The sequence below is a fragment of the Cygnus atratus genome, chromosome 8 (assembly GCF_013377495.2).
Source record: "Cygnus atratus isolate AKBS03 ecotype Queensland, Australia chromosome 8, CAtr_DNAZoo_HiC_assembly, whole genome shotgun sequence".
In the NCBI taxonomy this organism is placed as follows: Eukaryota; Metazoa; Chordata; class Aves; order Anseriformes; family Anatidae; genus Cygnus; species Cygnus atratus.
This window is the reverse complement of record NC_066369.1, coordinates 16,466,766-16,476,399: the sequence shown is the minus strand read 5'-3', so window position 1 is coordinate 16,476,399 and position 9,634 is coordinate 16,466,766.

Below are 9,634 nucleotides of genomic sequence, written 5' to 3'. Positions count from 1 at the left end.
TGAATTTCTTGAATTTATTTCAGCTGTGACCTTAATATTCAGTATTTCTTCAAAGAGAGGAGGTTTTCAGGGAATCAATCTGAATACATTGTCATAAGCTTTATACAATAAGCGGTACTGGCATCTAGTCTTTGTATTAAACAATTGCTTCCAACCAAAAAAAGGCTTTTCAAGTTGTTTGTGTTGTGTTGTTTGAGAACTTTGTATTGTGTCCTTCCATATCGTGAATGCTTTTTTTAAAAAAATTAAATTTTTTGCATTACAATTCTATGAACTGTTCTTTATTTCCCAAATGAGATGTTGCATCTAATGCAAAGCTCAAGAGTTTGCTTCCAGCTATCTGTATCTATGTGCCTAGTAGGCATGTCTGCTGCAGGAAGGTGTGGAAAAAATGGATGCTCTGCTCTTCTGTTTCAATGCAGTTCTCACGTTCTGGGCCAGGAGAGAAGCTCTTGTGTTGATTAGAACTAAACTTGTGTCTTAATTGTTGTTAGAGAAACTGCAGGTCCCCCAGTTTGATTTTTGGGAGCTCAGTAAATATGGAATGCAGCCTGGACTTCTACTGGGAGAAGTGGGAAGGCAATGATTCTCTTCCCAGCTTGGCTTTTTCCCAAAAAAATAATGCTGCATGTAGTAAGCCATGCGTATGTTTTAAGTATTGCGTATTCTGTGAGCTTGAAGATCTCGCATCTCTTGAAATGCAAGATGGTACCTGATAATGGTTTTTTTTTTTTTTTTGTGGGAAACCCTGGTTTGGCTCTTCTGTTTTGAAGAGAAGGAGGCAAAAACAAACAAACATGCAAGTCATGTTACATGTTCAATCGCTAGCTTTGTATCTTTCAAAATACGAACCTTCCTAGCCAGTTTTACAGAACTATCTCTATTTCTTCTTGGAGATGAAATTAAATAACTAATAAAAAATAACATGCAGCTTACTTTCTTGGAGGATGGTAATGTTAGTAAAATCAGGCAAATCTTCTTTCAGCTGTTGTTTCAGGTTTCTTCAGATCCACATATTCTGTCTTCATGGGAATTTATTTATTTATTTATATTCAAATGGCTTGATTTTTTTTTGCCAGTAGACTTGCATCATCATTGGTATACAGACTTTCCATCTTCAGAATGTGAGTCAAAGTTCTCTCTGTAATCATTTGTAAATAAATCTTTCCCTCTTCCCTTTCCACCCCAATAAATGCTGGGATTATAGAGGGCAATATGGGACCAGCCAGAGTCTGCTAGTAAGCACATGATCCCAAATCCTGAAAGCAGAAGGCAGTGCATGGCATCCTATGGATTGCTTATATCAAAGGCTTTATGGAACTCTGGATATTTCTAGAGATTAGTAATTGCCCAAGCTCTTAGTTTATTCAGCCTTACTGAGTGGGCAAGTCCCTCAAATGCCCAAGCATGGCAACTTGTTTCCCAGAGAGTGGTATTGGCTTTACTGTAGTGCTTGAGGCTTTCTGGAACAATGCTGGATGTTTTATGGTGGAATGGTTTCAGCCATTGCTGATCAGGAAAGCTAAACCGAACCTTATTTTAATCGATGGATACAAACGTGTTTAAGCTAGCATTGAACATACAAGTTGTGTTTTTAGCTTTGATTCATTCTTTTTTGTTTGTTCCCAAGGGTTGAGCTCTGCACTTCTGACACCCTGCACACCCAGTGGGAGATTTGTGTATCTTAGTTGAGATCTAGGATGTTAAAGTGGTCCCATTCACTCGCAGCAGTAAACTAAGGGGCTTCCGGGTCCTCAGATCACTTGCTCTGGGGCTCTGTGTTTGTAGGGTGTTTTGGGGGGTGGGGTGAATAGTTCTGTATGTTTTCCAGCTAGTATCAAAATGATTCCAATCTGGCTGTTTCTGCCAGCTAAAAGCAGGCGCTGTCACTGCAGCATACTGTTTAGTTCCTAGTGGAGGCTGTTGGCAGTAGTTTGTGCATCTCAGAAGGCGAATTTCAATTGAGATGCAGAGACTGCAGCTTACTTGCTGTCACGATGCAATTGGCAGCTAACGTGGACTGGCAACAGAGGAGGGATTGTAGTTGACTGATAGGAAGCATCAGGCAGTAATACTACAGCACTGTGCGCTTGTAGGACATGGCAGTGTCACTGGAATTCCTGTGTCTGGAGAAGGCGCCGTCCTGGCGTTACACAAAGAGTTTGGCCCTGTCCTCTGCTGCCAGGACGCGTAGGTGATGGAGGGGGCAGCCGCAGCCCACTCCAGGGCTGGACTGGCCTCTGAAAGGGCTTAGGCACTAACTCAGTTTAGTGTGTTTAGTAACCGAGCTGTTACAATTCTGTCTTGTGGCTTCCTTATGTTCCTCCACTTACGTGAATATATCTGTTCTTTGTCCAACCTCTAATAACTTTCAATCTATTTTTATTATATTTCATACCACAGTGTGCCGCTCTTCGTGAAGCGGCAGCTAAAACTTCCTTTGTCTTTTCCACTCATACTTGCGTATCTGACCATTGCAGAACAAATGCTCTTGTCAAAATACTTGGTAAAGCAACTAACAGGATTAGTATTTGAAAAGTGTGCAAGGGTGAAAGCTGTCTGTAATGGAGGTCTGTAGAAATGCCAGTCACTGCAAACTCACTGCAGTCTCAGTAGCAGCAAAACATTAATTATTTTGCTAGTTTTCTGCTGTTTTAACGAGCTAAATTATCTTGCTACAGTCTGACAGGCACCAAAGTCATCAATAGGAAAATGGGATAAGGATCAAAACCTCCCATTGTGATGGTTGCTTAGGGTGCAGCTTTGCACTTGCTCGCAAAGTAATCATGCTTTGCTGTTGCTCCTTACAGTGCTTTCTTACAACCAAATGGTAATGCCTTCTGTGGGTGAGCTATAATGCACATACGTATCTGGCTACAGGGGCTCACATTGAGTCTGGATCTAGTATTAAGCGTGTCTAGGACACGGTAATGTACTGAATATGTTCTTTTATCTTAGTAAGATCTTAAAGTAAGATACTAATGAAGTGGAAAGTATAAGCATAAAAGATACTTAAAACTTATCAAGAATTTATAAATAGCACCTCTTGAAATAATCCTATTGGATGACACATGCTCAATTACCTCGGTTGCAATGGTTGCCTAAAACTTTAGGAAAATGAGGGGAAGCCAATCAGACCGATCAAGGTGTGCAACCTGTGATAGTCGCTTGTAAAGCAAGATGCTTCTACTCCTGAATCAGTTCCTTGTTCTGGCTGGTGAAAGACACAGCCTGTTTTTATTCAAAGCAGCCTGTCTTGTTACAGAAAGCACATGAAGTAACTTGATGGCTATGCAGGGATTTCCTCTGTAAGGTGCTGAGTTTTTGAGTAACTGCTCATGTGAATGAGCTTGACTCCTACCCAAAGTCAGTGGGAGTTCAGGGTATTCATACTACTTCAAATAACCCTTGTTATTCTCAAAGATGCCTTGATAAAAGGAGCTTGTAAAACAATGATTTGTTTTCTGTCTGTTCTGTGGGTATAAATCGTAACACATGCATGAAAAGGAAATGGGGAACAGTTATCTCTTTTAAAAAATGGCTAGAAACAAGCAGCAATGTCAAAGGCAAGGACATATGAATCTTATTTGTTTTAAATCTGTTTTCATGCCAAGTGTGTGTGGTTTTGCTAGCTTGAGAAATAAATCAACTAACTAGTCTTAACTGATAACATTCTTCCCTGCATTGGTTCAGAGGAAACTTTGATATACTTTAGGTACAAACTCAGTTCCAAATTTACTGAGTTTTAGCTATAGCTGCGTATTTTTCTGGATTTAATAATTTTAGTGGTTTATGAAGAAGGAATGGTTTTCTGCTCGTTCACATAGATCTGTCAAGAGTATAAGCAAAGCACTGTATGCCATAGCAAAGGAATCTGAAATTCTCCATCAAGCTTCTAGTTTCTCTAGGTTACAATACAGTTACGTGTTAAAAATGGAGGCTTTTAAGTTAAGCTCACAAATAAAAATTAATAAGTAAGTGGTACTTCAGATATTTTGATGAAAAACTCTGCATATTTTATGCTGCTTTTACTTAGTTCTTAATATATAAAAGATGTGTGTGTTGGAAATGCACAACTGTCAGTGAGAAGCTGGAGCAACGGGCAGATGGGGAAGAAGAAAAAGCATAGGAACTAAGTGTACTCAAGTCAGCAATGAAACAGCAAATAGTGCATGACAAGCTGTCTTTTAAAACTAAAGGCTTAATCAGTCAAGATCTCAGTCATTTGCTTCACTTGGAGTATTGCTCTGGTACCTTGCAGACTCAAGAAAACGAAACTAGAGGATAGGACAAGTCAAGGTTCAGGGATCTTCCTTCCCTGGAAAAACCTGTCGCCTTTTCTTTAAAGGAAAACAATGAAGTCATGCTGCAGAAGTCTAGTATGTTCAATAAGGCTTTGAGTTCCTTCAAGTTGCAATATCGCTTTTGAATTTTTCAGAATCCTCTATTTAGGGAAAACCTGTGTGCAAGTTGATTTCAACCCTGCCTTTTCTGTGTAACGGCCCACTCTTGAGTGAGTTTTAGTGGTAGTTATAATTGCATAGGACAAAGGAATCCCTCACAGCTTCTAGATGTCAGTGAAAGTCATCTCCCTTGTGTCTAGGTAAGCAGTGATCTGGTTTCTGTGCCAAGGGCAGGGAGATGCTAATCACTGTGGCTTCTGAGTCCAGCCATTGCTTACATTCACGCTTGTGCTGCACGAGAGAAGGAGCTGGGAGGGGCACAATAGTGCTGATTATTTTGGTGGCTGTGCCAGTTCATGTGAGTTTTGATTGTCTGTGGGTAGAACTGTGACCTAAGTAGCGTAGACTCCAAGTATAGAACATTGAGTAAAAAACAACCAGACTGGGAGGCAAACTCAGTACTTCTCTGGAAGTTGTCCCTGGTACACACTGAAGGAACCGAACTGGCAAAGAATGGTGGGGGTGGGTGGAGGGGAATTCTGTTTGGAGGGGAAAGCTTTGATTAAAGGGCTGAGTCCCTCCCGATGTGAACATTTCTCAGTTTGCATTCTTAGCATTCATTTAGCTAATGGCTTTATTTTTGCCATCTTCATAAGATTAAACCAGTAGCTTCTTTATTTAACACTACCCAAGTCCATAGGTCAGTGGGAAGGAAGTAACATTTACTTTAATTCTTTCTCAGCCAAAGTAATATGCTAAAAAATCAGAGAGGTTTAGCATGAGCTGTACATGCTGGTATTGGATTGGATTGCCAGTGAAGCGTAGGATGTGCATCCTGCACAGCTAGTGACCCGATGCATTTGGATATGCTAAGTGATGTCTTTGCCTTTCCCTCCCAAATGCTACATGTGCTGAGAACAAAACCAGCTGAGAGAGAATATACCTCGAGGAACCCTAACAAAAGGATTGCAGTTATTTACAAATGTTGCACAAATATATAAGGTATGTGTGTATGACTATTTGTTAAAATTTGAAAATTAAGCTACTAGGTAAGGGTTCGGAAGTAATCAGTTACACCCGGAAAATTAAAGCAAGTGTTTGCAGAGAATATTTATTTTGTGCTCTTGCCTGTTAGCATTTTGTTTTTCATTTGTTTCTTTTTTAAATCCCCTACTTAAATGACAGTTTAATTTTGTTTTTAAATGATATTTAAATGCTGTATGAGGCATTTCATTGTAAAACTTCCGTCCTACCCGTGCTTTATGCAGCCTGAGGCATAGCTTGCTCTTTGTCTCCCTCTGTCGGCACTATCACATGACTGAGTTGGTACAGTAAGATGCTTTCAGGCATGAACGATCTCTTTGAAAAGACAGTTTAAAAATATTTTAGTAAATTCAATGCAAATAATTGAAGCAGATGCAAATTATAATTTAATCTTTCTGAAGTTTGGATGTAAACACACCCCAGACTTCAAGTTGCTGCATTATAGAGCAAAGCCATGAAAACTGAGAATGGAACGTTTATGGGGCACGGCAGTACCAGTTCGTCTTCACGCTGCCAGTTAACCGCTGTGTGCAAAGCAAACACAATACCCAAATAGCACACAAAAAATAATCTTATGTATTTGAGTGGAAAAATGTGCATTTTAGTTTACTTTTTGCTGGCCAGCAGGGTGTCTTCACCCAGTTTGGAGCTAATTAGTGCAAGCAAGTGAACAGTGATATTAAGATGGATGTTAAGCTCTACAAGAAAAGTTATAAAAGTTCTCCAAAAAATGGGAAAAGTCCTTTTCCATCGAGAAACAGCTACCTTTAATTCAGGAGGAACTAGATTTTCTCCCTACTTCAAGTCCATGTCAGAACTGTTACTGGTAAGCACGCTCTACTCACCTGTTTCCTTTTGCAGGAAAGCTGGTATGCCACTTTGCTGTGTCATTAGTTTGGAGTGTCTTCTCCTTCCCAATACTCTAACTTTTTCCTGAAAATCTGCTGTTTTCTTGGTATGCTTGGAATGGCTTTCCTGAGAAGAGTGTTTTCCTTCATTTCTTTTGAAGAAGTAGGAAAATAGAGTACTTGTTATTTTGAAACTGTGGCTAAGATCTGAGTAACTTCCAAAGAAATCTGTCTTCTGTACTTAATATTTATTATGAATGTGCAGCATAACATACTGTACATGATTTTTCAAACGTAATTAAGTAGTCCTGTTATGCAGAATGGATGAGGTTGAAAAAACAAGTGTATACATTGCTGATGTCCAGTATTTGTGTCTAACTACTTTCTGTTAGTAATAATCTGGAAAAATGTTGCATCTAATAGGTTACTTCAGGTAAGAAATAGAAGAAACAGAAGCGTTCCCTTGCTGTCTTGCTTTTTACAGGAAGTCACAGTTACCTCCTCCTGCTTCATTTCTGTGTTTTGGAAAATGGATTTAATCCACCAGTTTCATGTCAAGTCTCTTCCTTAACTGACTCCTCGCCCGCTGATATTCTTCTAAAACTATACCACAGTGTCTGTCTCTGGGGACTGCTTTGTCCAGTCCTCTCACTGAGTGCATTTTTCTCTCATGGTTGCAGCCATTGTACAGCTGAAGGCATCTGTGCACCATTGTTCTGTATTCAAATATATCTGTGCATGCATAATTTCTACTATGTAGCAGCTTTTCTGGGCTCATTGTTTCAGCTGGGGGTTTCTGTTCCATCAAAGGGATGTGCAATTACTCATCTGCATGAGGAGGATGACTATTCTTCTGTGCCAGCTTCAGTGAAATTTTTGGCTAGCTGTTCGCAGAAACATTTGGCTGTAATCGTGTCACCAGGTATCCCCAGACTAGTCACTAGAGGTCAACATTATCATCTCCTAATAGAGCACTAACTCACACACAATCAAAGGACAATGTCTTGTAGCAGTTCATGCTTCTATATGTTAGATGTTCGTGACACGATGTTACTGATTCTGCCACTGCTCGAGGTTAAGAGGAGAGAAGACATAAAGGCAGGAGATAGTCATTTCTTACAGTGTGGGCTTTTTAAGGATACCAGGAGCAAGGAGGGGTGGGGGAAGCTGAAGGCTGTTGCTCGTTTGAGCCTGAGGTTGCTTTTGGTGAGTGCTTTGGAACAGTGATAAAGTCAACAGGGCAGAGCAGTGAAGAAAACTCTTTTTCTGAGGCCATTGCTGTGTGTCAGATTTGTGGGGTCTCCCAGCTAACGCGTGTAGCCAGGGATTCCTTTCAGCACAATGTAGCATCATAAGAACTCCTGGGGATCCCAAAAATTTTCCAGATGCAGAAGTGTTATCTTTGCATTCCTTCTTAGAGATTTTTTTTTTTTACTGTTTCTAGCTTGGAAAAGCATGCAGGCTCTTTCTGAAGTCTCGGACTAACTGCTCCATAACTGGATGAAGTTAAGAAAATTGAAGTGAGGGAGGAAGAGCCCAGAACTGCATCATTTAACAAACAGCGGAAGGAAAGAAGCCTAGACTACAGATCAGTGTCCCTGAAGATTTCCTCATAGTTAGAGTATTTAAAAGTGACCTCCCTCTTCCAGATTTTCTGCTGTGTTCTCATCTTGCAGGCTTTTTCTTGGCTGGAGGACTTGCAGGATCTTTGTCCCCTACATATCCAGTTGCATATTTTCATGCAACTCAAAGGAAATCACTTTGAGATTTATATTCTTTTGTTGCATTTGTTTGAAATCAACTAGTGCATTCAGTATTTATTAAGGGGATAACGCAGATCACATTATTTTAATGCTTTTTTGTTACCTGATTTCCTGTGGAAATGAAATAAATAGTCTTCATCCTCAGAAATCTGCAGAAACTCTATCTGTTATGAATGCAGTATTCTCTGGTCTGAATCATGTACTCCACATCTAATAAATTCTGGAAGAGGTAGAAGAATGCAACATTTTTAGGGAGAACATGGATCAGAGTTTCAAGTGTGCATCTCTGTGTACAAAATCTGCTTTTGGCTTATAACTTTCCCTGGTAGGTCTAAGAGGAACATTGAAGGTGAGGGAGAAGAAGGGAGGATTGACCTGCCTAAAAAGGCAAAGAAGTTGCCTGAGTGGCCCTGAGTGGAATTTTCAAGGCCTTACCTAGGCAGGGTTTTTGTTGTTGTTCCTTTTATTGTAAAGTTGCTCATAATTTACTGTGTTCCTGTTTTTTCATAAAAGTGTGGTGTTCCTGACAAATTTATGGAACTTAAGCTGGTATTTCTTACACTGGAAGGAAAAGAACAAAAACAGTACTTTACAAACACTTTTTTTCTTATAGGAGTTGTTTTCCTAATTGCAGTCAAGAGACTTGCCAGGAGAGGGAATGCAAACTGCCCTCCATTCTAACCAGGGTGCTGTGTCCTGTTTTCTCATTCTTAGCTAATGCACCTCTGCTGCTTCTGGGCTACAAGCTGTGCCCTGGGCTGTGCCAGGCAGTGCTTCCAGCTCATCTGGACTAGCTCAGGATCTTTGCATGGTGATGCCTTGCATGGGGGGAGTCACACAGCAATGAGGAGACTGAAGTCCATGCCAGAGAGATGCTGTGGATGTGATGGCAAAGCATAGGTGCTGGTGGGAAATGTTCAGTTCCTGTTTTCTGGTGCATCACCTTTAGTAGACTGACACCTGTGTTTCTTCTGAATGCAAGTCTGGGGGAGGGCTGTTTAGCTGTCATATGGTGGCGTTGCAGCTGAAATTCCCTGAATAGTTTGAGCTGGCACAAACTGATGGTACAGCAGAGGGAGGTAGCCCTGCTGCCCTTTTTCTGCTCCCTCCTATGTCTGCAAATATTTCTGCAGCTGTGTAGGCTACGTGTGTGTGCATGGGTAAGCTAAATAGGCCTGGGGCAGAAGCCAAAGAACTCGCATCTGCTGTATCCATACTGCAAGTTGTAATGTTGTCCACAGCACAGCTCTGGCCCAGTCAGCATCCTTCCCAACAGCGTGCAAGCATGGCTCTGGTTGGCACAGGCCAGCTGGCAGTTTGATTTTAGCCCTGGTGATGGCAATAAGGGAGTTTAGCTATGTGGACACAGGCTGTTCTTTGCAATACATAGATATGAAAAGTATCTGTAGTATTATGTCACTGCTACTTAAACATCAATAAGCTGTCTGTAACTGGTTGCATATCCTTGGACTCATGTGTGGGTTTTCATATTCCTGCTTCTCTCTGTGCTGGACCAAAAAGTAACAACAGAAAAACAGGCATCTTTGTATATGGTGAAAAGACCATCAGAAATTGC